Source organism: Meriones unguiculatus, chromosome 10, assembly GCF_030254825.1.
Source record: "Meriones unguiculatus strain TT.TT164.6M chromosome 10, Bangor_MerUng_6.1, whole genome shotgun sequence".
Lineage (NCBI taxonomy): Eukaryota > Metazoa > Chordata > Mammalia > Rodentia > Muridae > Meriones > Meriones unguiculatus.
The window spans coordinates 78,555,382-78,579,547 of NC_083358.1; the positions used below are offsets into that span (position 1 = coordinate 78,555,382).

The following is a 24,166-nucleotide window of genomic DNA, read 5'->3' on the forward strand; positions in this document are numbered from 1 at the left end:
GCAAAAGTGAGTTGTTTCTGAGACAGGCTATAAAAAGTGAAAATGCTCGGGAGTGGTTCTGTACAAGTAATAGTTTATTTGCACAGATTTTTAACTAGAGTATATTGTTGTCTTGTCTTGTCTTGTGTGTGTGTGTTGCTAAGGATGAAACCTAGGGACTTGTGTATGACAGACAAATTCACTACCACTGAGCTACACCCCAGACCCTTAATTTAATTATCATATAAATGAATAGATATTTATTATGATTTCATAGGTAAGAATATTATGCATTTGATATGGTATTTCGATAGAAAAGTCTCTTTGTTGTCTGGAAGAACTGGGCTCACTTGCTGGAAGAAATCTCACTGACTGAATGATAATAGGAGCAGAGTATACAGTTATCTTTTGTTTATTGCTCTGTTTGTTCCTAGACAACAGAGTCAAAGGAATCCCATAACAAATTCCATACTTCCTGGAAAAGAAGTATCACAACGTTTGCTTGGAGGGATGTCAGGTTCACACTGAGTGATTTTCAGCCATCAAGTTTCATTTCTCTTATTTACAAGTTTCCTGTCTGAGCCAAAAAGGTGCTGAGCATGGAGGGAGGGGTTCTTTCTTCCTCCGGTCTTTCTTCCACCCTAAAGTGCTTTCACCCAGCAATCAGCTTGCTGTCAAGAGTCTCATCTGTCTGCCAACATGGGAGTCTGGACATAGATTTTTAATTTCAGAGTAATACAGCTCTTTCCAAGGAGGAGGCAGGGACAGGCATCAAGTCTACAGACAACTGCGGGATGCACCAAGACAGTAAGGTGAGCCTGGGCTACACAGCACAGAATAAATAGATTTGAATCCTAGCCCTAGCACTTGCAAGCAATTTGAATTTGGGGAGTCCTAGCTGCTCTGTGCCTTAGCTCAGCTATCCATGAAATGAAGGCAATACATGTCTGTCATGAGGAGCCGATGAGAGCAGGAGCGTCATGCACCCATGGTGGGGTCAGTACACACATGCATGCTGTGGGTTTCTAATCCCCTCTCTGTACCCTATGAGTCCACCTTGTCTCCCTTTTGGAGACTAACGAAGTTGGGCAGGGGGCACGGGGTGGTTTCAGAAGCCATCTGGTCTTTACCCACCAATGAGTATGGGGGAGGGGGTGAGATTGCTGTTCCACATGCCGACCCAGCTGCCATTGCTTCTCCTTCACTTTGTCCTCCCCACCTTTCTCTTTCTTCCTTCCTTGGAGCTGTATGAGCCCAGAGCGATGTGAAGGTTAGACAGTTGCTCTCTCATTGAGCTCCATCCTTCTGCACTCTGAACATCACTGCTCCAGCTAGCTTGCATAAGTGGGATCGTACAGACTTTGTACTTTAGTGACTGGCTTAATTAACACGTATCTTTAAGTCTCATCCATATTATAGCTTTTGTGGGAACTTCCTTCCTTTCTCCAGCTAACTAATATTCCAGCATATATTTAAATTTTTTTTCTGATTTATTTTTTTTTATGCATGTATGTTAGTGCACTGAGTGTATACAGCGCCTGTGGAGGGGCTCAGATCCCCTGGAACTGGAGTGACAGAAGGTTGTGCATTGTGGAAGCTGAACTTGAGTTCTCTGAAAGAGCAGAAAGTACTCTTTAGCCTCTGAGCCTCCTCGCCAGGCCCAGCACCTGTATTCTTCATCTATGCCCTGGCAGCTGAGTTACTTCTGTCTCTTCTTGTTTCACATGTTGCTATGGTGGGCATAGGTGTGCGAATATGAGTTTGGATCCCTACTTCCAGTTCTACATATACAAACATATATAAGTAGATAAAGAAAGAGGAGCTGGAGAGACGGCTCAGTAGTTGAGAGCACTGACTGCACTTCCAGAGGACCTGCGCTCAATAACCAGCAACCAGCTCACACCCATCTGTAACTCCAGTGTCAGGGGATCTGACGCCCTCTTCTGGCCTCCTTTCGCATCAGGCATTCATACGGTGCACAGATATACATAGAAACAAAACATCTACAAACATAGAAATAAATAAATTTGAAAAAAGGAAAGGGGTAAGCCACTACATTTCACAGTTATTAAAAAGGAAGAAACCATACAAAATAGAAAACGACAGGCTAGAACTCCAGGCTAATGCCTCCCCCCCATCAGTCAGCAGTGTCCCGGAGGGCGTGCCAGGGGTGAGGTAAATTATTAGGAGTCAAGAGAAATGTGGTCCTTCCGTTCAGTCGGATCCCTAGAGAGGAGGTCTGGATGAGGAGGATGCGGCAGCTCAGTTCAGCATCTTTTAAAACTGTGCTCAGAGTTTCCAGCGTCCATGACAGGGAGCAGTGATGCGGGGGTCTGGTTTTACTGCATTTGTGCGCATGCCCACGTTCTAGTGAGTGTGTGCGTGCATCTCACAGGAGTTTGCTCCGTGTGAACTAAGCCCACTGACGTCCTGCGGGTGATGTAGCCCCCATGGCTCTAATGTATGCAGTGTCCATAATGAAATGGTATTAGTTACTTGCCATCCTTGGGAGAACTGAGGAATGCTTACTTAAATAAAAAAAAAAATTTTTTTTGCGTTCTGTGTTCAGATGCTATAGAAAGTCATTATCGCTAACTAATCACCCCTAAGCAAAGTAATAAAACCGAATGTTCTGAACTTGCAAAGCTGAGGAACATCCAGGTGGACGTCTTGACAGAAACACATAGGACAGGTACAGTGACGCCACTGCTTTGTGTACCAATTTAGGATGAAGGGGACATATACTTATCACTGAATTATAGTCTGGCTTTCCCTTGCAGAGAGTTTGCATATTTTTCTGCAGTGGTTCATGTGTTTAAAACTCAAGTTAGTCCTTAATTGTCAACAAATGCTTCAGATAATAATGCTATTATGTTGTTTAAGATACGTAAGCAGCATCTTGAACCTTGTCCTTGAGCATGAATGTATACTACGAGGCTACTCAGATCTATCTATCTAGATATCTATCTATCTATCTATCTATCTATCTATCTATCTATCTATCTATCTATCTATATTTTAACTTATTTATTTTATGTATATGAATGTTCTATCTGCATTTACACCTGCCAGAAGAGAGAATCGGTTCACATTATAGATGGTTGTGAGCCACCGTATGGTTGCTGGGAATTGAACTCATGACCTTTGGAAGAGCAGACAGTGCTCTTAACCACTGAGCCATCTCTCCAGCCTCTACTCAGATCTATATTAAACAATACTGTTAACGTTTATTTGTTGAGATCCTACTATGTCTCCAGTGCTCGTCTGGGCCCAGATACTAAGATGGTGAATGGATCCTGTGGGGAGGGGCGGCTGAGTGGCAGCTAGGATCTAGCTGAGCATTAATAAACAGCATAGGGTGCTGTAGACCTATGTTTGACAGAAGAGACCCTTCTGTCAGGTTAGGAGAATAAGGGGAGGTGACCCAAAGGACCTGGTAAGTAAGTCTTAGTTGAGGGCTCGCAGCTGAGTGAAGGAGGGAAGCAGGAGCACCATTGCTGAGTTCTGGCACAGGGCACACGGGTGGTCAGGGAGATGAAAGCACATGTGAAGGTGGCAAGGCTGGAGGTGGCTAGAGACACAGCAGGAGGTCTCTGGTGTACTCTAGACCTTCCTCAGGTTGGGTGAGAGCAATGGAGACTCCTTAAGGGGTTTGGAGAGAGGGCATATGTATCCTGATGAAATGAAGAAAAAGCTAGAAGCAAAAGGGAGACTTTGGGCAGGGGAGGAGGGGTGGCAAGGTGGAAGCCCAGGAGATCACTTCTTAGTTCTTCAAGGAAGGGGAAGAAGTTTGTGTAGACGTGGGTGCTCTTACACGGTGACAACTCGCAGTGCAGTGGCCTCCTTGCCTTTGGCTTGGACGACTGGGTAAGCTGGAAGACAGGAGGAGCAGATTTTCTGAGTGGGACGGTAAATCCATTTTAGATCATTTGAAGGGAGGAGCCTGGGTGGCCAACGTCACAACCAAGGAAGCTGTTGGGGTGGAGATTTAAGGAGAGCTTAGAGGAAGCTGTTGCTGTGAAGAGACACTGTGACTGCAGCAGCTCTTATAAAGGAAAACATTTACTTGGGGATGGCTTGCAATTCAGAGGTTAGTCATTGTCACCATGGCAGGAAGCAGGTAGACATGATGCTAGAGAAGGAGCTGAGGGTTCTAGATCTTGGTCCGCAGGCAGCAGGAGGAAAGAATAATACTGGGCCTGGCTTGAGTACCTGAAACCTCAAAGCCCCCCACCCCCCCAGTGACACACTTCCTCCAATAAGAGCACACCTACTCCAACAAGGCCACACCTAATAGTGCTACTCCCTATGAGCCTCTGGGGTTCATTTTCATTAAAAAGCACCGCATGTATTAAAATTGTTCGTCTTCACTGCCCTCCGTTAAGATGCCGCTACAGACTTGAACGATGCACATATTTCTGCTTTATTAGATCCAAAGATTCCGTCAGTAAGGGGCAGCATCTTGATGCTTCTTGACAGAGTCGTAAACCAAGAGCCTGTTTTTTTTTTTTTCCTAAGAGTTCCCGCATTGCTTCTTCAGGCTTGTTTCCATACGTGGGTTACACATGCTTAGATAAAGTCTCCACTGATGTGTGTATCTTAGAAAAGTGGGGTTGAGGGGTTGCAGAGATGGCTCTTGCCCCGGAAGCATGAAGACCTGAGTGAATCCCAGAACCACATCAAAAAGCTGGATGTGGTGGTGTGCCTGCAGTCCTGCACAGGGAAGGCAGAGACAGGTGCCCTTTTGAGACTCGTTGGCCAGCCAGCCTAGCCTTGGTGCATCCAGGTCAGTGAGAGATCCTGTCTCTTAAAAACGGACAACAGTGCCTGAGGAACAGCACTCAAGGCTGACCTCAAACAAATTATTATTTTTGTACGAAACATTAACTTTTTGAAAAATAATTAAATAAAAATTGTAAATTGGGCTGATAAAAAAAACTAATTAAGCTGGGCCTGGTGGCGCATATTTGTAATCCTAGCACTCGGAGAGATGAGGTAAGGAGGATGACAAGTTTTAGTGCAGCCAAGGCCCTGTCTCAGAAACAAAAACCAAACCAAACAAAAATGTCTTTTTAAAACAATGTTTTTTAAGATTTATTTATTTATTATGTATACAATGTTCTGCCCGCATGTCCACCTGAACTCCAGGAGAGAGCACTAGATCTCACTATAGATGGTTGTGAGCCACCATGTGGTTGATTGGGTATTGAACTCAGGACCTCTGGAAGTGCAGCCAGTTCTCATATGCTCTGAGCCACCTCTCCAGTCCCAAAACAATGTTTTATTTTTGTTTTTGAGACAGAGTTTCTCTGTGTAGTACACGCTGTCCTGGAACTCACTCTGTAGACCAAACTGGCTTCAAACTCACAGATACTCACCTGCCTCTGCCTTTCACGTGCTGGGATTAAAGGCATGTGCTGCTATAACTTATTTTATTTTGAGAGAAGGTCTCAAGCAGCCCACTCTCGTCCTACATTCTATGGATCAGACAATAAGTTTCTTTCTCTAAAATTTTATTTTAATGATTTATTTATTTTTATAAATTTTGTGTGCATTGGTGTTTTGCCTGTATGCATGTCTGTGTGAGGGGTTCAGATCCCCTAGAGCTGGACTTTCAGGGAGGTGTGACCTGCTGTGGGGGTGCTGGGAATTGAACTCAGGTCCTCTAGGAAGATCAGCCAGTGATCTTAACCACTGAGCCATCTTTTCAGCCCCAAGCATGACTTTCAATTTCTGATCATCTTGTCTTCATCTTCAGGTTCTGATATATACCACCATACCTGGCTCAGGAAGGAATTAAAAAAAAATGTTTAGTGTACAAAGTATGATGGGGTTTCAGACATTTCAGACATATGTCTTTGTACTTTGCTCATATTGACTCATCTTGACCCCACTTTTCCCTCACGTGATTGCTTCCTCCCTGCAAATAGACTTCTTCAGGCAGTAGGGAACCTGACGGACAGTGCAGCCCATGTAGTAAGCAAATAGGCACAGGGTCTAGTCTTCTTGCCTATCCCTTGCACTCTCCAGTGGTGTGGTAGAGTCCCATGTTTGTACATGTTTCTGCCGTCTGGTTGCTGCCTCTTGTTTCCTGCAGTGAGTCCCTGATGTCACATTGGCTGTGAAGCCCATTCTGTCTGGTGGGCTGGAGGGGTTGTTAGATGGGTTGTTCCCAGAGTGCTCTGCCCTCCAGTTTCTTCTGCTGAATGTAAGTCCTCTGACCATGGCTGTAAGAAACCTTTCTTTGTCTCTCTTTCTTTCTGTTTCTCTCTCCCCCGCCCCCTCCATGCATCCGCCCCCTTTCTTTGTTTTGAAAAAAAGTTTCTTGGTTTTCCTGAGACTCACTCTATAGACCTGGCTAGCCTCAAACTCACAAAGATCTGCCTGCCTCTGCCTGCTGAGAGCTGAGATTAAAGGGGTGCACCACCACCGCCTGGCATGAAGCCTTCCTTGACACCGCTCCTCCTGTTATTTCCTAGGTAAGTGCACGATAGCTCCATCTTTGCTTCTCTAGAACTCTTCAGTAGATGTTGTTCAGAGCACCACAGCAGGCTTAAAAATGCCCACAATGATATCAGATCCTAATTCCTGGGAACCTTATGTAGCACCTTTGGGAAAAGGGTCTTTGCAGATGCAGTTAAAGATTTGGAGATGGGGACATTGTATTAGATTACAAGGGACCTTTAAAGAGACAAATGCCTTATAAAACCCATGAGAGGGAGATTTGACTCAAACAGGAGAGGAAGATAAAAGGGGTAAATGCAGACTTGAAGATTCTGGTCCTTCATAGACTAGGATGATATGGCTAAATGCCAGAAAATGCTGGCTGCTCCTGGAAGGAACCTACGCTGCTTGGACTTCAACCCAGTGAAACTTTGTTGCTTCTTCGACTTGCTGAAATGTACGAGAATCAACCCCCAAATATTGTCAGGGACATTCTTATACCGAAGGCACGCTATCTGAAAATCAGACTTAATAGGGTAGGCCTCTTACATAGAGAGCAGCTTTTAATCATCTCTGTATTACTGTTTAGCTTAGTGTTTCCTACTGACTACCTGGTGGGTAAACAAATTGCACAATACTTTATGTATTTATTTTTATGTGTATATACGTGTGAGTTTCTGTGCATCAGGGGGCATGCAAGAGCCGGAGGAAGCCAGAAGGTTGCAGCTCGCCTGGAACTGAAGCTGCAGGTGGTTGTGAGCCAGTCTGTGGGTGCTGAGAACCAAAACCTCTGCAAGAGCAACACGAATTTCTAACTGCTGAGCCATCTAGTTCGACCCAGTACTTTTTAAAATTAATTTATTTTATCTACAATATTCCCATACCTCCTTCTTCCTCACTCTCCTTCTGTGTCCGCCCTTCCCAAATTCATCCTCTCTGTATTGGTGTGTGTGTGTGTGTGTGTGTGTGTGTGTGTGTGTATGTATGTGTGTGTTAAATGGACTGATACCGAGTCCATTTAACATTGCCCGCATGTTGTTCAGGAATGACCGCCCAGGACTGGACATCCTGTACGGAAGCACACCCCTGGAAGAAACCAATTCTTCCTCCCTCAGCATCTGTTGCCACCTGTAGCTCTTCATCCGTTGACATCAGCCCGTCAGCTAGGAGTGCCGTCACACCAGTCTAGTTCAGGCAACCACATTGCTGAGATTCTGTAGCTGCATTTTCACTGTCATGTCTAAGGGACATGGTCTAGTAGCTGGCGTCCTGGTCTCTGGCTTTTACATCAGAGACCTTCCGTCCCATTCTCCGTCATTTTTCCCGAGACATGGATGTAGGAGTTTTGTTACAGAGGTGTTAGTTGGAGTTGGGCAACCCACAGTCCCATGTTTTCTGATCTCTCTAATTATCTCCATCTGTTGCAACAGCAGCTTCTTTGATGAGGGGTGAAAGCAACACTTATCTATGGGTAAAAATAAGTATTAATAAATACTTATTAAGAATACAACTAGAGGGATGGAGAGATGGCTCAGAGGTTAAGAGCACTGGCTGCCCCTCCAAAGGTCATGACCTCAATTCCCAGCACCCACATGGTGGCTCACAACCATCTGTAATGATATCTGGTGTCCTCTTCCGGCCTGCATGCATACATGCAGGCAGGACACTATATACATAATAAATAAACGTTAAAAAGAAGAATACAATTAGAAGTTATGCTGGCTTGTGAAAATGTTACAGTTTTAAAACAATGCTTGGCTCAAAAGTCCGCCTCTGGTGGTGCCATCCTATGACCCACGTACACGGAGGGTAAGAGCGCTGCCCTTTGAGATGCTGCGTCCTTCCACATGAATGGAGGGACTGAACAGCGATGGGCGTTTCCATGTGGATCACAGGAGAGCCAAACAAGACTCCCACCAAGGGGAGTCGGTGCAGAAGACCTTGGAGTGATGCAGGGCTGCCAGGATGACGTTGCCAGGATTTGTGTTTCCCCCAGGGAAGACACAGTGTAACCTTAGCAGCCCCGTTTTGGAGGAAATGAAGAGTATTGCTGAGCTGTGGACAGGGTTGCTGCCAGCGCCTGCCCTCAGACTCACGATGCGGCAGTCAGACGAACGTCCTCGGGAAGACGGCACTGAGCTACTGGCTGAGGTGGCATCTGATCTCACGTTGAAGAGACTGGCCCTTTGCTCTGTGTTCATCCTTACAGATGAGGCCACAAAGGGGATGATGCGATTGTTAAGTTTGTGCATGACTAAGTTTTAATTCCTTGCGGAACAGAGCTGGAGTAAGAATTGGGCTGAAATGACAGCCCACCATTTTCACGAGGATGCAGACGGCCAGACATGTATGTGGAAGAGACAGGCAGTTGGGTGTCAATGGTGAGAACTCGCAGCACTGTCCTAAGAAGGAATCAGTGAAATTTCTGGTGACCTTGATGTCTGCAGACTCAGAGTGACCAGCAGTGTGGACGGCTGCCAAGACAAGTGGCTGTGGATGTTGACTGCAGTAGCAGCAGTGGCTGGGAGTCCAGAATAAGGGAATAATCATTTGAGGGACTCTTTTTTTTTTTTGAGTCTGGGACCACACACACAAATCCTTTTAAAAGAAAACAGAGAAATTGGAGCACATCCGGAAGTGGTGAACAGTATAATAGAGTGGAAACCCAGTCAGTGGGAAGCGGCAGCAGGAACCCTGACCATGAAATTGCTCCCTCCAGTTTTGTGTGGAAGAACGAGTACACGACTTTCATGTCCCGCAGGAGAGCAGGAAGAACACCAGTGGGACTGGGGGATTTGAAAAGAGCAAACTGCAACCCACAGTAAATAGGAAACAAGGACCAAGCTTTCAAGATTGTAGAGATGACACTTCCCCCCAATTTAGTTTTAGTCACAACAGATTTAAAAAAAACAAAAAAACAAAAAAACAAACAAAACAAGAAAGAAAGGACTATGTGATTTTGCAGGGGACACTGGGAGGCTCCAAATATTACTTAGAAAATAGATAATGACGGTTTTGAAAATTGAAAAGAGGTTAGTTTATTACAGTTACTTCATAAAGCTGTGATTCTATTAAAATGGCATTGATACAGACAAACTGATGGAACAGTAAGCTCGGAAGTGGAGCCTGACATATGAATAATTTAATCAAGGACAACAAAGGAGAAAACAGAGGGATTATTTAATGAATTGCCTAGACAACTGATGACAGAGAAAATAACTTCAGAAATATTCCAAGTCACTGAAATGCTGAAATGAGTACTCACTTACTTTATTTATTATTATTATTATTATTATTATTATTATTATTATGTTTTTTTTTTCTGGGACTGTTCTGAAACTCATTGTGTTTGAGGCTGGCCTCAAACTCAGAGATCCACCTTCCTCTGCCTCCCAAGTGCTGGGATTAAAGGTGTGCTCCACCAGCCTTGTCTTTAAAATTTAGCTGAGCCTGATGGCACATGCCTGTAATTCCAGCACTAGGGGGAGGCAGAGGCATGTAGATCTCTGTGAGTTCGAGGCCAGCCTGGTCTACAAAGCGAGTCCAGTACAACCAAGGCTACACAAGACAAAAAAAATTTTTTTCAAATTATTTTATGTACATTGGTATTTTGCCTGCATTTATTCTATGTGGAGGTTTTAGATCCTCTGAGGTGGGAATTGAATTAGATTTTTTAAATTGCTGTGCCATCTCTCTAGCCCCAAATTGTAAGCCACAAAAGTTAGAAAAAAAAATTAGAAGTGTATATTTAGAGAAACATAAATTTGGAGATAATTTTTTTGTTCATTGAATAGAACATTTCAGTTATGAAAACAGCATAATATTCAAGTGTCTAGGTCGTCTGTATTTAGGTTTGGCAATTAATATTAATTGCCATATTGCTTTTCCTCCTCCAACTTTCTTCTTTGGTTTTGCTTTTTGAGAAAGAACTTATTATGTATCCCAGGGTAGTCATGAACTCAAACTCATAATGTAGCCTGTGCTAGCAGCTTCCTACCTCACCTGGGTATGTACCATTATGACTGATTTCCTATTTTTTTTTTGAAGGCATCTTGGGAGTAAATTAAAAACTTGCTCTTCTTCCTTCCTGAATTCTTCAATTCTTCCCTGAATGTTTCTACAGTGAGGGCATTTTCCTCATTCAGCTTACTGTTATCATGACTACATCTGGAAATAATAAATCTCCGATATCTTCTAATGCTCAGCATGCATTCAGACTTTTCTCAGTTGTCTCCAAAATGTAAATTTTTAACTAAGTTGCTCAAGCTAGATTCCATTAAAGGACTTCTATCTCTCAAACTTTGTATCACAGAAAAACTATGGTTTTTCGTCTGTCCTCTCTTCCTCCTTCTTTCTCCCCCTCCTCCTTTCTCTCTTTTTTTGCATTCTCTACTTCTGTCTATCCTAGTCTTTGCTGAAAGGACTGGGCTAATTTCCTGGTAGGCTTCCACCCTCTAGATTTATGACTTCTGCTTCAGGCTGTCATTTAAATTTAATTAACTTCACACTGTATTTCCTGTAGGCTAGAAATTTTGACTTAAAGTTATGACTAAATCAGGTCAAAACGCTCTCCCTAAGAGTATCGTAGGTGTGGCTGGAGAGATAACTTAGCCATTAAGAGCACTGGCTGATCTTGAAGGAGGCCTGAGTTTGATTCCCAGCACCCACAGGGTGGCTCATAACCACCTGTAACTCCAGCTCCAGGAAATCCAATGCCCTCTTCTGGCATCTGCATGCAGGTGCGTGTGTACATACACGCACAGGTAAAACACATAAAGTAAAAATGTGTATCTTAAAATAACAACAACAACAAAGGAAAGTCATGGTGAAGCCACATGTGGTGGTATACACCTATAATCCCATACATGGAGCTGTTACTCAGAAGTCAGAGGCAGGCAAACCTCTGTGAGATTGAGGCTAGCCTGGTCTACAAATTGAGTTCCAAGCCAGCCAGGGTTATTACAGAGAGAAACATTGTCTCAAAATACAAAAAAAAAAAAAAAAAAAAAAAAAAAAAATTAGATTCTCTATCCTGACTAGCACATGCTTTTTTAATCTCAGCCTTCAGGAGGCAGAGACAAGCAGATAATGAGTTTGAGGTCACCCAGGTCTATAGAGTGAGTTCCAGGTCAGCCAGGAATACACAGTGAAACCCAGTCCCAAAAAACAAAAACAAAAGCAAAAACAAACAAACAAACATCACCATCACCAACAAAAATTCCACATAGGGAGGTAGAGGCAGGAGGATTAGGAGTTTAAGGTTTAAGGTCTTCTTCATCTATATAGCGAATTTGAGGTCAACCTGGGCTAAGTGAGACCCTGTCTCAAAAAACCAGAACCAAGGGCTGGGGACATGGTACAGCTGCAGGTGTGAGAACTCATGTCTGGGTCCCCAGCACTCGTGTAGAAGGTCTGTGTCACATACTGTAACCCTGGTGCTTGGGAATGGGAGAGACAGGACGATCCCCGAGGTTGCTGGCCAGCCCAACTAGTGTGAGCACTGAGCTCCAGGCTCAGTGTTTTTGTTTTTTAAGTTTATTTTTCTTATTAGTTACATTTTGTTAATTCTGTGTCCCAGCTGTATCCCGCTCCCTCATTCTCTCCCCAACTCCACACTCCCTCCCTGGTCTCCTCCCTGCCCCTTTCCAAGTCCACTGATAGGGGAGGACCTCCTCTCCCTTCATTTGACCCTGTTTTATCAGATATCTTCAGGGCTGGCTGCAAAGTCCTCCTCTGTGGCCTAACAGGACTGCTCCTCCCCTGGGGGGGTGGGGAGGTCAAAGAGCCTGCCCTTGAGATCCTGTTAGAAATAGTTCCTGTTCCCCTTACTTTGGAAAACTACTTGGTTACTGAGCTACTACGGGCCACATCCGAGCAGAAGTTCTAGGTTATATCCATAGATGGTCCTTGGTTGAATGTCAGTCTCAGAAAAGACCCTGTGTCCGGATAGATTTGGTCCTTGTAGAGCTCCTATCCTTTCCATATCATACTAACTCCCCTTCTTTCATATGATTCCCTGCACTCTGCCGAGGGTTTGGTTATGAGTCTTAGTGTCTGCTTTGAAACACTGCTAGGTAGAGTCTTTCAGATGCCTTTTGCAGTAGACTCCTATCATACGTTCAATGCACATCCCATTTGTCTTTCTAAATGAGGATTGATCATCTTTGCCCGTGTCTGCTTTCTTGATTATCTTCTTTAGGTGTGTAGATTTCATTATGTTTATCATATCTTGTAGGTCTATATAAGCGAGTATATACCATGTTTGTCTTTCTCCTTCTGGGATACTTCACTCAGAATGATCTTTTCTAGATCCCACCATTTGCCTGCAAATTTCATGATTTCCTCCTTTTTGATTGCTGAGTAGTATTCCATTGTGTAAAAATACCACAATTTCTGTATCCATTTCTCTGTTGATAGACATCTGGGTTGTTTCCAGGTTCTGGCTATTACAGATAAAGCTGCTATAAACATGGTTGAACAAATGTCCTTGTTGTGTACTTGAGCAAATTTTGGGTATATACCTAGGAGTGGTATAGCTGGGTCTTGAGGTAGCACTACTCCTAATTGTCTGAGAAAGCGCCAGATTGACTTCCAAAGTGGTTGTACCAGTTTACATTCCCACCAGCAATGAAGGAGGGTTCCCCTTTCACCACAATCTCTCCAGCATGTGTTGTCACTTGAGTTTTTGATCTTGGCCATTGATGGGTGTAAGGTGAAATCTCAGGGTCGTTTTGATTTGCATTTCCCTAATGGCTAATGAGGTTGAGCATTTCTTTAAGTGTTTCTCTGCCATTGGATGTTCCTCTATCAAGAATTCTCTGTTTAGCTCCGTTCCCCATGTTTTAATTGGATTACTTGGTTTGTTGCTTTTCTGCTTCTTTAGTTCTTTATATATACTGGATATTAGCCCTCTGTCAGATAAAGGGTTGGTGAAGATTCTTTCCCAATATGTAGGCAGTCATTTTGTTTTGATGACGGTGTCTTTTGCTTTACAGAAGCTTTTCAGTTTCATGAGGTCCCATTTATTGATTGTTGCTCTTAGAGCCTGTGCTGTTAGTGTTTTGTTCAGGAAGTTGTCTCCTGTGCCAATGAGTTCTAGGCTGTTCCCACTTTTTTTTCCAATTGATTTAGGGTATCTGGTTTTATGTTGAGGTCCTTGATCCACTTTGACTTTAGTTTTGTGCAGGGTGATAAATATGGATCTATTTTCATTTTTCTGCATGTAGACATCCAGTTGGTCCAGCACCATTTGTTGAAGATGCTGTCTTTTTTCCATTGAATGGATTTGGCTCCTTTGTCAAATATCGAGTATTCATAGGTGTGTGGGTTTATTTCTGGGTCTTCTATGCAGTTCCATTGATCCTCCTTTCTGTTTCTATGCCAATACCATGCAGTTTTCATTACTGTTACTCTGTAGTACAGCTTGAGATCGGGGATGGAGATACCTCCAGATGATCTGTTGTTGTACAGGATCATTTTGGAGATTCTAGGTTTTTTGTTTCTCCATATGAAGCTGAGAATCTTTTTTTCAAGGTCTGTAAAGAAAAAAAAAAGCTGGAGTGTGATTGATGAAGACACGTGATGCTAACTTACGGCCTCTTAAACGAGCACAGAGGTACTTCCCACACAGGTGCACACACATGAATATGTACACACATGCACCCCACCCCAAATTTGGAAACAATGCTGTGAATAGATAAAGAGCTGTATAATGTGAGTTGCGATACTTTTATAATATCGAAGTAGGCCCTTTGCTAGCATTCCCCTCATTACCTGGAGCTATTTGCTACTCAGAAATGGAGTTCTAGGGAGAAAACAAGGACTAAGTCCTCACCGGTATCATTTACTAGTTTTTGAGTAAAGAGTTGGTATGACAGTCACCTCAGTTAGTGGGCAATATGGGTTGTATTCTCTCTGTATTGTCCATCATTATACTTGTTTTTTTTTTTTTAAAGCAAGTTAATGAGTTATAATTTCTTTGTGATGCTGTGACAGATTGCATTCAGCAAAGCAGGCTGCGTCAATAGGTGTGTCCCATATGCTCGTGTGCTGTCACATTGCCACTTTTCCATCACTTCTTATAGACACCCTCTTGGGAGCAGGCTTTTAGTGAAACCCAACCACCGAAGCCATTGTGGTGGAGAGGGTACACAGAGGCAGCACAGCACTACAGAGAAATGGCTACGAGTTATCCCCCAGCTCTTCTGGCCTTGGCCAGAAGGAGTGAGCCCTAGGCTTTAGGCTAGGAGCTGAGGGATGCCTGAGTTGGTAAAGAGCTTGCTGGGACAGCATAGCCACCTGAGTTTGATCTCCAGCACAATATGAAGGAGCTAGTTCAGCAGTGTGATCCTGCTAGCCCATGGCTGGGGGTGCTGACACTGGAGTTCCTCCGGGACTTGATGGCTAGGTAACTAAATTAGAAAACTCTGGGTTCAGTGAGATACTGTCTCAAAAAATGAGGACAGGGATTGAAAAAGACACCTGATGTTGCCTTCTTGCTTCGACACCTGTATAGGCACATACACACATAGGCACACATGCAGTCAGGCACACACACACACACACACACACACACACACACACACACAGGTATACACAGACATACATACATGTGAAGATTTCAGTCCTGCTTTGAAGTACCCAAGTGATGCTGAGTTGAAACTAGCTTACCCACCGAACCATGCTCTGACTATAGGTCTGACAGAGGAAGAAATGCTATTTTAATTTCTTTTTGGTGTGGCCTTCTAAAGAAGGTCACAGTACCTTCAGCAGATGCTGTGCTGAAGCTGGCTTTGGGAGCCTCCTAACATGATACTTTTGACCTTTGACCCCACCTCAGTGCTCTGGATGATTTGCTCACTTTTTGGTAGAAAACATCATCTGAGCCTGCGTTGGAGAGCACGCATCTCGGATCTGAAGCCAGCCTTTCCCGAAAGGTCCCTAGTTATTTTTAGTGAAGAGTGGTATTTTGAATTTAAAATCTGAACCTCATGACTGTTTTTCAGTGGAAGAATTTTACATTGTAAAGATTACAGTGATAACAACAGAGCATTTAAAAATCTCTCCTAAAGGAAAAAAAAATTGACAGACTCAACAAGAAATGTTTAAAAAAAAAACCAATAAAAATAAAAATATAAACAATTGTCATAGGATGGCATACCAATTTTTAATAAGAATTGACCCATGTTCACCTTCATCATGATAGGAAAACGGAGCTGTCTTTCCTATATTAAGTTAGCCGGTTCTCTGAAAGCAAAGAGACACGCCCCGGCACTGGGAGGGTGTGGCGAGCGTCACCTCACACACACAGCTGCGAGTGCTTCCTAATGTCCCGTGCTGAGGATGGACACGCAGGAGAGCGTAAGAGCTGCCCTGTAAGGTGTCTCTGGGATCTGGCAAAGTTAGTTAGGGGTCACAAGCTCAAGGTATTAGCACTGGTTGGCACAGGGGCCAGACACAAAACTAACGGAGGTGTGAAATTAAGCGTCCTTAAGAGCCCCACGCTTATATGTTCCTAATGCAACGGTCTGAGGCAGCGGTTCCCGTTGGAAGGGTGACTGTCTTCTGTTGTCCATCAGGGGTCCATTTTCCCCCTAAGTACTAAATGCAAGTGGTTAGGACTTGTCTCAGGCAAGCCTGTGATGTCGCCTGTAGAAAGGAAGAGAAAGGAGCCTGAAGCAATGCGGTGGCTTGAGTAAGAATGGCTCCCATCGGCTCACATATTTCGCTGTTTGGGGAGCTGCCCTACTTGAGATTTATGAGGCGTGGCCTTGGAGGAAGTATGTCACGGGGGTTGGACTTTTCTGTTTCAAAAGCCCAGTCTCTCTCTTCCTGCCGCCCTAGGGTCCAGATGTAGAACTCTCAGCTACTTCTCCAGAACTCTGCCTGCCTGTGGGCCACGAACTCCCCACCATGAAGACAATGGACTAAACCTGTGACCTGCCAGCAGTCCCTCCACCCCCCACACACCGTGCTTTCTCTCAGAAGAGTGTCCACGGTGTCTGTTCAGTAGAACACTGACTGCCACAAACACTTTTCTTTTAGGAAAAAGAGAATTCGGCTCACAAGGCCATACGTATTTACAAGGAAGGCTGGGAGCGCGAGTTTTCAGGCGGGCGGCTCTGTCTCTTTCCCAGGCACTAACTTGTTTAAGACCACCTTCTTTTTTTTTTTTTTTTAATTCTATAGCTCAAATCTCTGATAATCTATCTCATTGAATTGTATTTTAGTTAATTAATTATATCAAAATCGACTCTCAGGGCTGGCTCAGCAGCAGAGAGCCTGCTGCTATGGCAGAAGATAGGAGTTGTGTTCCCAGCACCCAAGTCGGTCAGTTTACCAGCTCCTGCAGCTCCAGCCTGCAGCGATCCAGCGCCCTCTTCTGGCCACCTCGGGCACCACGTACAGTCCCACCTCCCTCATCCGTATAATTAAATAAAACAGTTATTAGTCATTTGATGAAGCTAGCTCAGGCTGCTGGGATGAGTCAGCAGGTGAGAACACTTGCCGTGCAAGCCTGAGGACCCGAGTTTGATTCCCGAAGCCGCAGTGGAAGACAAGCACTAACTGCAGGAAATTGTCTTCTGACCTCCACACTTGCTTCACTTACACACACACACACACACACACACACACACACACACAGGAAGAAAACCAACCAACAAAACAAAAACCCAAACAAAACCCAAAGAACTCAGTAGAGGGAGGAAGGTTAAGCACACTGCTTTCCGCAGAAGGAAGCTCCCCCGGAAACATCTGTACAGTATTATTGCTATAGTTTAAAAACCACAGCAAATGATTAAATGAGAAAGAAAAGCTTAGCGGGGTCCCAGGAAGGAGAGAGTGAGTTGTTACCCAGCGTTTTGCTTGCTGTGTGCAGTTGCCAGAGTCCAGGGAACCGTGACGGATAACAGCCTGACTTCTGGGTGGCAGTAAGGATTGGACTTTTGAATATTAAACATTCTTAAACTACACATGTTTTGGATGAACATTCTGTGCATGGAGCTAAGTTTCACACACACTCATCTCGGGTAAGGAAGTGTGTCAAAAGGACACTCAATCAGGCTGATACCTGACAAAGTTTGCTTTTCAGCGTCTCAAGTTAATTACATTTATGAGATTAATGTTGTCAAGATCCTAAAATTGTTCAAACCAAAGACATTTCTTATGTACAAAATATGTAGTTTAAATGTTTTTAAAATTTAGCTTAACTTTAAGCTAAATTTAAATGAAAAAAAAATGGTCTTTCTACAGAATAATTACAAAATATGCAAACCTTTGGTTTCCTTGACTTTTGTCTCTGTTTCTTGCACTTACAGTGAGTGGGTAGGGCTGGGGAGATGGCTGCATGAGTAAGGGCACTGACTGCTCTTGCAGAGGACCCAAGTCAGATTTCTAGCACCAAATGGCTGCCATCACCTGTCTGTAACAGTTCCAGGGGGTCCAACGTGCTCTTCTGGCCTCCTCAGGCACTGTAGACATTGGTGCACAGGCACACGTGTAGACAAAACACCCATGTGTATAAAATAAAAAGAATAAGTCCTAAAAAAAAAAAAAAAAAAAGCAAATGGGCAACTGAGGTTGCAGCTCAACCTGAGAGTTTTTACCTAGCACACATGAGGTCCCTTGTTTGATCCCCGGAACCGCAAGAGTGAAGTGAGGTACTTTATAATATACCCAGTCAAAGTTATGATATCCGTATTTAAATAGCATTTATTTACATAACTTATAAATAATATTTTATATGTAATCATCTAAATAATATTTCATTTCTTATTACATATAGGTATTTATATGTATGCACAAATATATGCACATATAGATTTTAAATCATCTATTTGGATAGTACCTAGCATGTAGTATTTCCTCCTGAGGAGATAACAAGCCGCCTTTGACTGTGGGATTTCACTGGAAGATTCCTTGGGACCCTTAATTTCCATCTGATTGCTACTGAAGATTCTTCATAGAGAAGAAACTGTGAACCTCCTTCTGCTGTGATTTGCCTCTGTCCCCACAGCACCTCTGGGTTTTTCACACCAAGAACCTCCCCATTTCTCTGCAGGTTCTCACTGGGTGTCTGAAAATTTAACTCAGTTCTGACACTGACGGCCCAGAGTTCAGTCCTTCAAAGCTGCCCTCAATTCCATATGCCAGTGACGAGTAATGAGCCTCCAGGGTACCCATACTTCTGTGCAATTTGGCTGTAAACTGGGGCTCCTCTCATTAGCTAATTTGTTGCATCAGCTCTCAGAAACCAGGGAAATTCTTTGCTCACCACGACTGGCTTATTATAAAGAATATTAGGGGAGCTGGCAAGCTGGCTCAGCTGGTAAAGTGCTTGCCTGGGAGTCTTAAAGACCTGAGTTCAGAGCCATAGGATCCACATGAGAACGGGGTTTTGGGGATACACCTGTAATCACCAACCTGGGGAAGCAGAGATGGGAGGTTTATTGGGGCCTGCTGTTCAGTGAATTTAGTTGACCTGGTAAGTTTTGTGATAGACTCCCTCTCACATACATGCTGTGGCAAGTATTCACACACACACACACACACACACACACACACACACACAGAGACAGAGAGAGAGAGACAGAGACAGAGACAGAGACAGAGAAACAGAGAGAAACACACATACACATGCAAAAATAACTGTAAAAACATAAGCAAGTAGAAAGTTAATGGGTAAGGCAGCCAATGTTGACCCCTCACCTCCATATGCACACACATAAACATGTCCACACACGCACATACACACACACATGCACACACACACGTGAAAATTATTAGTAAGGTCACACATGAAAACCTTGAGGTAACTGGAGGTTAGGAAGAGTCTTTGATGCAGGGCTTCTATCCTTGCGAACTCTGTGGAATGTGAAAGTTTTTGCCTCTTGACAACGCAGTTTACAGTTATTCGGTGTTTATTTATTGAGAAAGGGTCTCTGTAGCCTAGGGTTCCTTACAGTTTACTCTCTAGCCTATGCTGGCTTCAGATTGTGGTAGTCTTGCTTTAGCCTTCTGGTGCTGGGAATACGGGTAGGAGCCACCAGGCCCATCTTCTTAGGGTTTCTAGGAGACACATTACGTAGCGAGATGGACCAAATCACTGGTCATCTGTAAGTAAGCCCATCTCCGGTCTCTCTCTACTTCCCGGAGATGGAGAGCTTTCCAACCTCAATCACGTCGATTCCTTGGCTGCTAGCTCTCACCCTGCAGCTGGGTGTGGCTGCCCCTCTCCTTCCAGTCACCCCATCAACATAAACTCAGGCTTGTGTGAAAGAGGCTTATCATGAAGAACACCTCCTCACCTGCGAGACGGCAAGACGCAAGGCGCTCTGTGCTGGAGGCTGGGACAAGAGGACAGCTGTGTACACTTTTTGCTACACCACAGCAGCCACACTCAATTTTTTTTAATTGTTTGAAGTTTTTTTTTTTTTTTTTTTTAAATATAAAATCAGCATACGAGGTATTAGACACCATTACAGCATTTTTTGATCAAAGTGTTTTAGTGATTATTCTCTGGCCTCATCTCACTCAGCCCCTGCTGCCCTTTGGTCTGCAGTGGTGGTGACCACTCCACCATTTTTTTTTTGCTCTTCCATATCTCACGTATCTCTTTGCTCATGTCTCATCTTCATCACCCATTTTAACCCTTTCTTGGTGTCCTTTCTAGACTTTTAGTATTTACACGACACCACCTACACACACACACACACACACACACACACACACACACACACACGTTACAGTGTAAGATTTGCATTTGAGAGAGGACACTGTATTTGTCTTTCTGAGTTCCTGAGTCTGGGTCTCCTTGCCTAATATTGGTACTTCAGATCCATTCATTTTCATACAAATTTTAGTTTTCTTTACAGCTGAATAAAATTTCATTGTGCATGTGTGTTACATTTTTGTTATCCATTCATCTCTGATAGACATCCCAGGCTAGTTCCATTTCTTTGATGTTATACACGAAAGCAGCAAAAAAAAATGGGTGTGTAGTATCTCTGAGGGTGTGCAGGCCTTTGGGAAAATGCCCAGGAGTGGTATAGCTGGGTCATATAGTAGTTTTAGGTTTGTTTTGGTTTGGTTTTAAAGTTTACATAGAAAAAATTTCTAAAAAAATATTTATTATGTATACAATGTTCTGTCTGCATGTACACCTGAAGGCCAGAAGAGGGCACCAGATCTCGTAGATGGTTGTGAGCCACTATGTGTTTGCTGGGAATTGAACTCAGGACCTCTGGAAGAGCAGCCGGTGGTCCCAACCTCTGAGCCATCTCTCCAGCCTAGTAGTTTTAGTTTTAATGTTTTTTTTTCCTTTGGTTTTTCAAGACAGGGTTTCTCCTGTGTAGCCCCAGCTGTCCTGGAACTCACTCTGGAGATCAAGCTGGCCTCAAACTCACAGAGATCTGCTTGCCTCTGCCTCCTGGGTACTGGGATTAAAGGCATGCAACACTACCACCTGGCTTTAGCTTTTTGAGAAACCCCCAAACTGATTTTCATGACTTCCAAACTCTGACTTTCAAATTCATACTCTGACCAGCAGTGAATAAGGTTCTCTCTTTCTCACATCCTCACCAGAATTTGTTGGTAGGTCTCTTGACTACCAACTTTCACCATCTGACTTCAGTGAGTCTCAAAGTAGTTTCATTTTCCCTGGTGACTAAGGATGTTGAACACTTTAAAGAGTATTTATTGATTATTTGTATTTCTCCTTTTGATAACTGTTTCTTCATAGTTCTTTTATTCTTAAATAAAAGAATATTCTTATATTCTTTTATACTATATACTGAACATTTGTTATGTTAGAGTCACCAAAAAAGATACCAGGGTGCATGGTATATAATGTTCTTATAACTGTAACTAACATATGCCAGAATTGCATTAGGAACCCAAATGCACAGAAAACAATGCAGGTAAAAGAGAAAGGGAAATTTTTCATGCTAGGGAAAAGCGTGGCCTCCAGCAGCCCGGACAGGTAAGGCTTGGCTCTCCATCTCAGCATTTCAGTTAGAGTGGAATATGGACTAATGGTAAAAAGCAGACAAGGGGAGATTTAATTGATATAGCCTTATCGGGAAGAAGGACAGATAAAGAGGTCCAGTGACGCCTAAGTGCAACTTTTGGATGCCGACGTGAGGGTTAGGTTTTTAAAGAGTGGGTGCTATGCTTACTTCAGGGGTCCTGGTCAGGGTGTGGTCCCGAATGTCAGTGGTCTGAAAAATCATTACCAGAGGGAGCAGGGGGCTCTCACTAGGATGCGTGCCCCCTGAGGAGGGTGTCTGTCCTGTTGGATTTTGCTCTGGAGTCCAGGGTGATTATGGCTTTCGGACAATGTGTTAGCTTAGTGTCTTCAGTCAAACTGAAGGAGACAGGGAGATGGAATGAAGGCAGTGGTGTTAGACTCTCCTCTGGTGGCCCAAGTGGTGTTTACAAAAGCAGCTTGGAGGTATCGACTGTGGAGCTGCATTTTTGATTACTACTGTCTGTTCTGACTATAGTTTTGCTTCATTAAAATTTTAATGATTTCCTGACAGTGGTGATGCACACCTTTAGTCCCCGAGCTTGGGAGGCAGAGGAAGGCAGATCTCTGTGAGTTCCAGGACAGCCAAAGCTACACAGAAAGACTCTGTCTTGCAAAGAAAACCAACCAACCAAACAACCAACCAAACAAAAAACTCTTAATGATTTTAAATTTTCTTACCTTACATTTTATATTCATTACAATGTACCGCAATGAAATTAGGGTAAAATAGCCTTCCAATTCAATGGCAGTTGTGGTGTTTATATTTGTAACCCCAGCATTCAGGAGGTTGAGGCATGGAGGTTGCTGTGAGCTGGGGACCTGCCTGGGCTATATGGTAAAACCTTCTCTCTCTCTCTCTCTCTCTCTCTCTCTTTTCTCTGAGTACTCTGGACTGTCCTGGGCTAGCTTTGTAGACCAGGCTGGCCTCAGAAAACCTTATCTCAAAGGAACAAAGATAAGATGGGATGGAGGAGCTAGCTCCGCAGAGAGAAAGTACTTGCTAAGCAAGGATAAACCTTGCATAGTTCCGATCCCTGGCACCCATATAAAATGTGGTGTGGCACCACATCTCTGTGACCTCCGTGCTGGGGGAGGAGCCTTGAAAACCCCATTACTTTCTGTTCTTATCACAGAAATATTAGTCCTCCCCTGCCCCCATTCTGATAGGCTCATTTTGTGTCAGCTAGCTATAGGTGGTAAATAAATGGTTCCTGAATGAATGCATTCAGTCAGTGCGAATAGGCTGCCTTGGTTTTATTCCTGCTCCTATGTCTGTGTGGGTCCGTAAGTGTATTTTGGTCTGAGTGAAAGTAAGGTCTGTCATGATGAGAACTTCACACTGTATCAAGTGTAAGAGTTACGTCCCTAAGGCCTTCCATGGACCATACTCTATGATGACTAGCTTAAAACATCACCTCCCCCCACCCATCCAGATCTCACATCATAAACTTATGTTCAGGGGATAATCTGTTGCCAGGTAGTTTGGGCAGTGGCAGAGGGTTTTGGAGATGAGGTCACCCCCGCAGCACGGGCATCCTGACTCACTCCCCTTCTTCTCTAAAACAGGAGAGGGTCTTCAGTTACTGCCATGTTCCTGCTACACACAGGCTGGGAATGAACCCCAAATGCAGTTTATGCTGCTCCTCCCCCCCGCCCTTCTGTTAGCAAGCGAAGGAACCAGACCACCAAAAAATATTTTGTAAGAAAACAACAGATCCCCACTCTGTACCACCTGCTTCCCCGCAAGCCGGGGGCACGGAGTGATGCAACCCACAAGCGTGGAAGGGGCTGGCGGATGGGCTGTCTGGGGCTGGTCTGATGTCAGAGCAGATCATGTGGTGCTCTGTAGGCAGCTGGGACTGGCCCGCGGGAAGCACATGGATTACAGTCTGAGGCTGTGATGGGAAAGTCGGTGCCCGGGCTGCTGTCTCACACACATCGGTAGGCAGGGAAGCTGGGGACTCCGGCTCGCCCTGCTCTGGGGCCCCTCCCGCTGCGTGGTCGCGGACAATCGCTGAGAGAAGCCGCTGCTGCTCCAGTAAGTGCTTCAAGAAGGGCTTTGTTCGGAGCCCTCGGGTAGCCGGGAGGAAGTGTTGGTGTGGATGTGGGGGATGTAGGACGCCCTTTGTAAACCGCGCTCGGGATCTGGGCTGGGTAGCATGGCTTTCCATGTCATCCCGGGAGGTCAAAGGCAGCGCCCCCGATGTTCAGATGATCCCCAGCCCCGATCTATTTATTTATTTATTTATTTATTTATTTATTTGGTTTGTTTTCACGTGATGTGTTTTTCTGATTTGCAGTTTCTGTTTGTTTGTTTGTTATTGCTTTTGTAATGGAAGGGCAGATTATTTTTTTTTCTTTTAGACATGATTAAAGTGAATTTGTTTCAGATTCCCTAACCCTGTGTGGACTTGTTTTCTCTGTGGCAAGCGAGGGGCGCGGAGAGGGTGGGAGCTCCCTCCATCAACATCACTGCTTCTTAAGATTCAGGGTGTGTTTGTGCCGGAGGAGCATGTGGTGGTTGCCACTCTGCCCTGCTCTGGGTAAGTAGGTGATAGGAGGAGAAGCAGGCAGTAAGGACATGGTTCGTTTTGCTGAACAGTGGGGCTGCCAGGAGATTGACCCTCCTCTCCCTTCCTAGTTACATTTTGCATTAGGCACTATCAGCCGGCAGAACAGACAGCGGAGGAAAAATGATGGAGTTCTCACTCTCTT

The 24,166-nt window shown here is 44.2% G+C and overlaps 1 protein-coding gene across 3 annotated transcripts in view; it reads left to right on the top strand.

The window, feature by feature from the left end:
- Nucleotides 1-24,166, top strand: part of Ank2 (ankyrin 2) — a 559,246-nt gene that overhangs the window by 67,972 nt on the left and 467,108 nt on the right. Inside the window, exon 1 of one of the 3 annotated variants that reach the window (XM_060392734.1) lies at nt 23,301-23,489. The exons of the other annotated variants lie outside the window; for them this stretch is intronic. The gene's annotated coding sequence lies outside the window, so the exon portion shown is untranslated. Of the gene's footprint in view, nt 1-23,300; nt 23,490-24,166 lie in introns of those variants that run through there. 3 annotated transcript variants of the gene reach the window in all.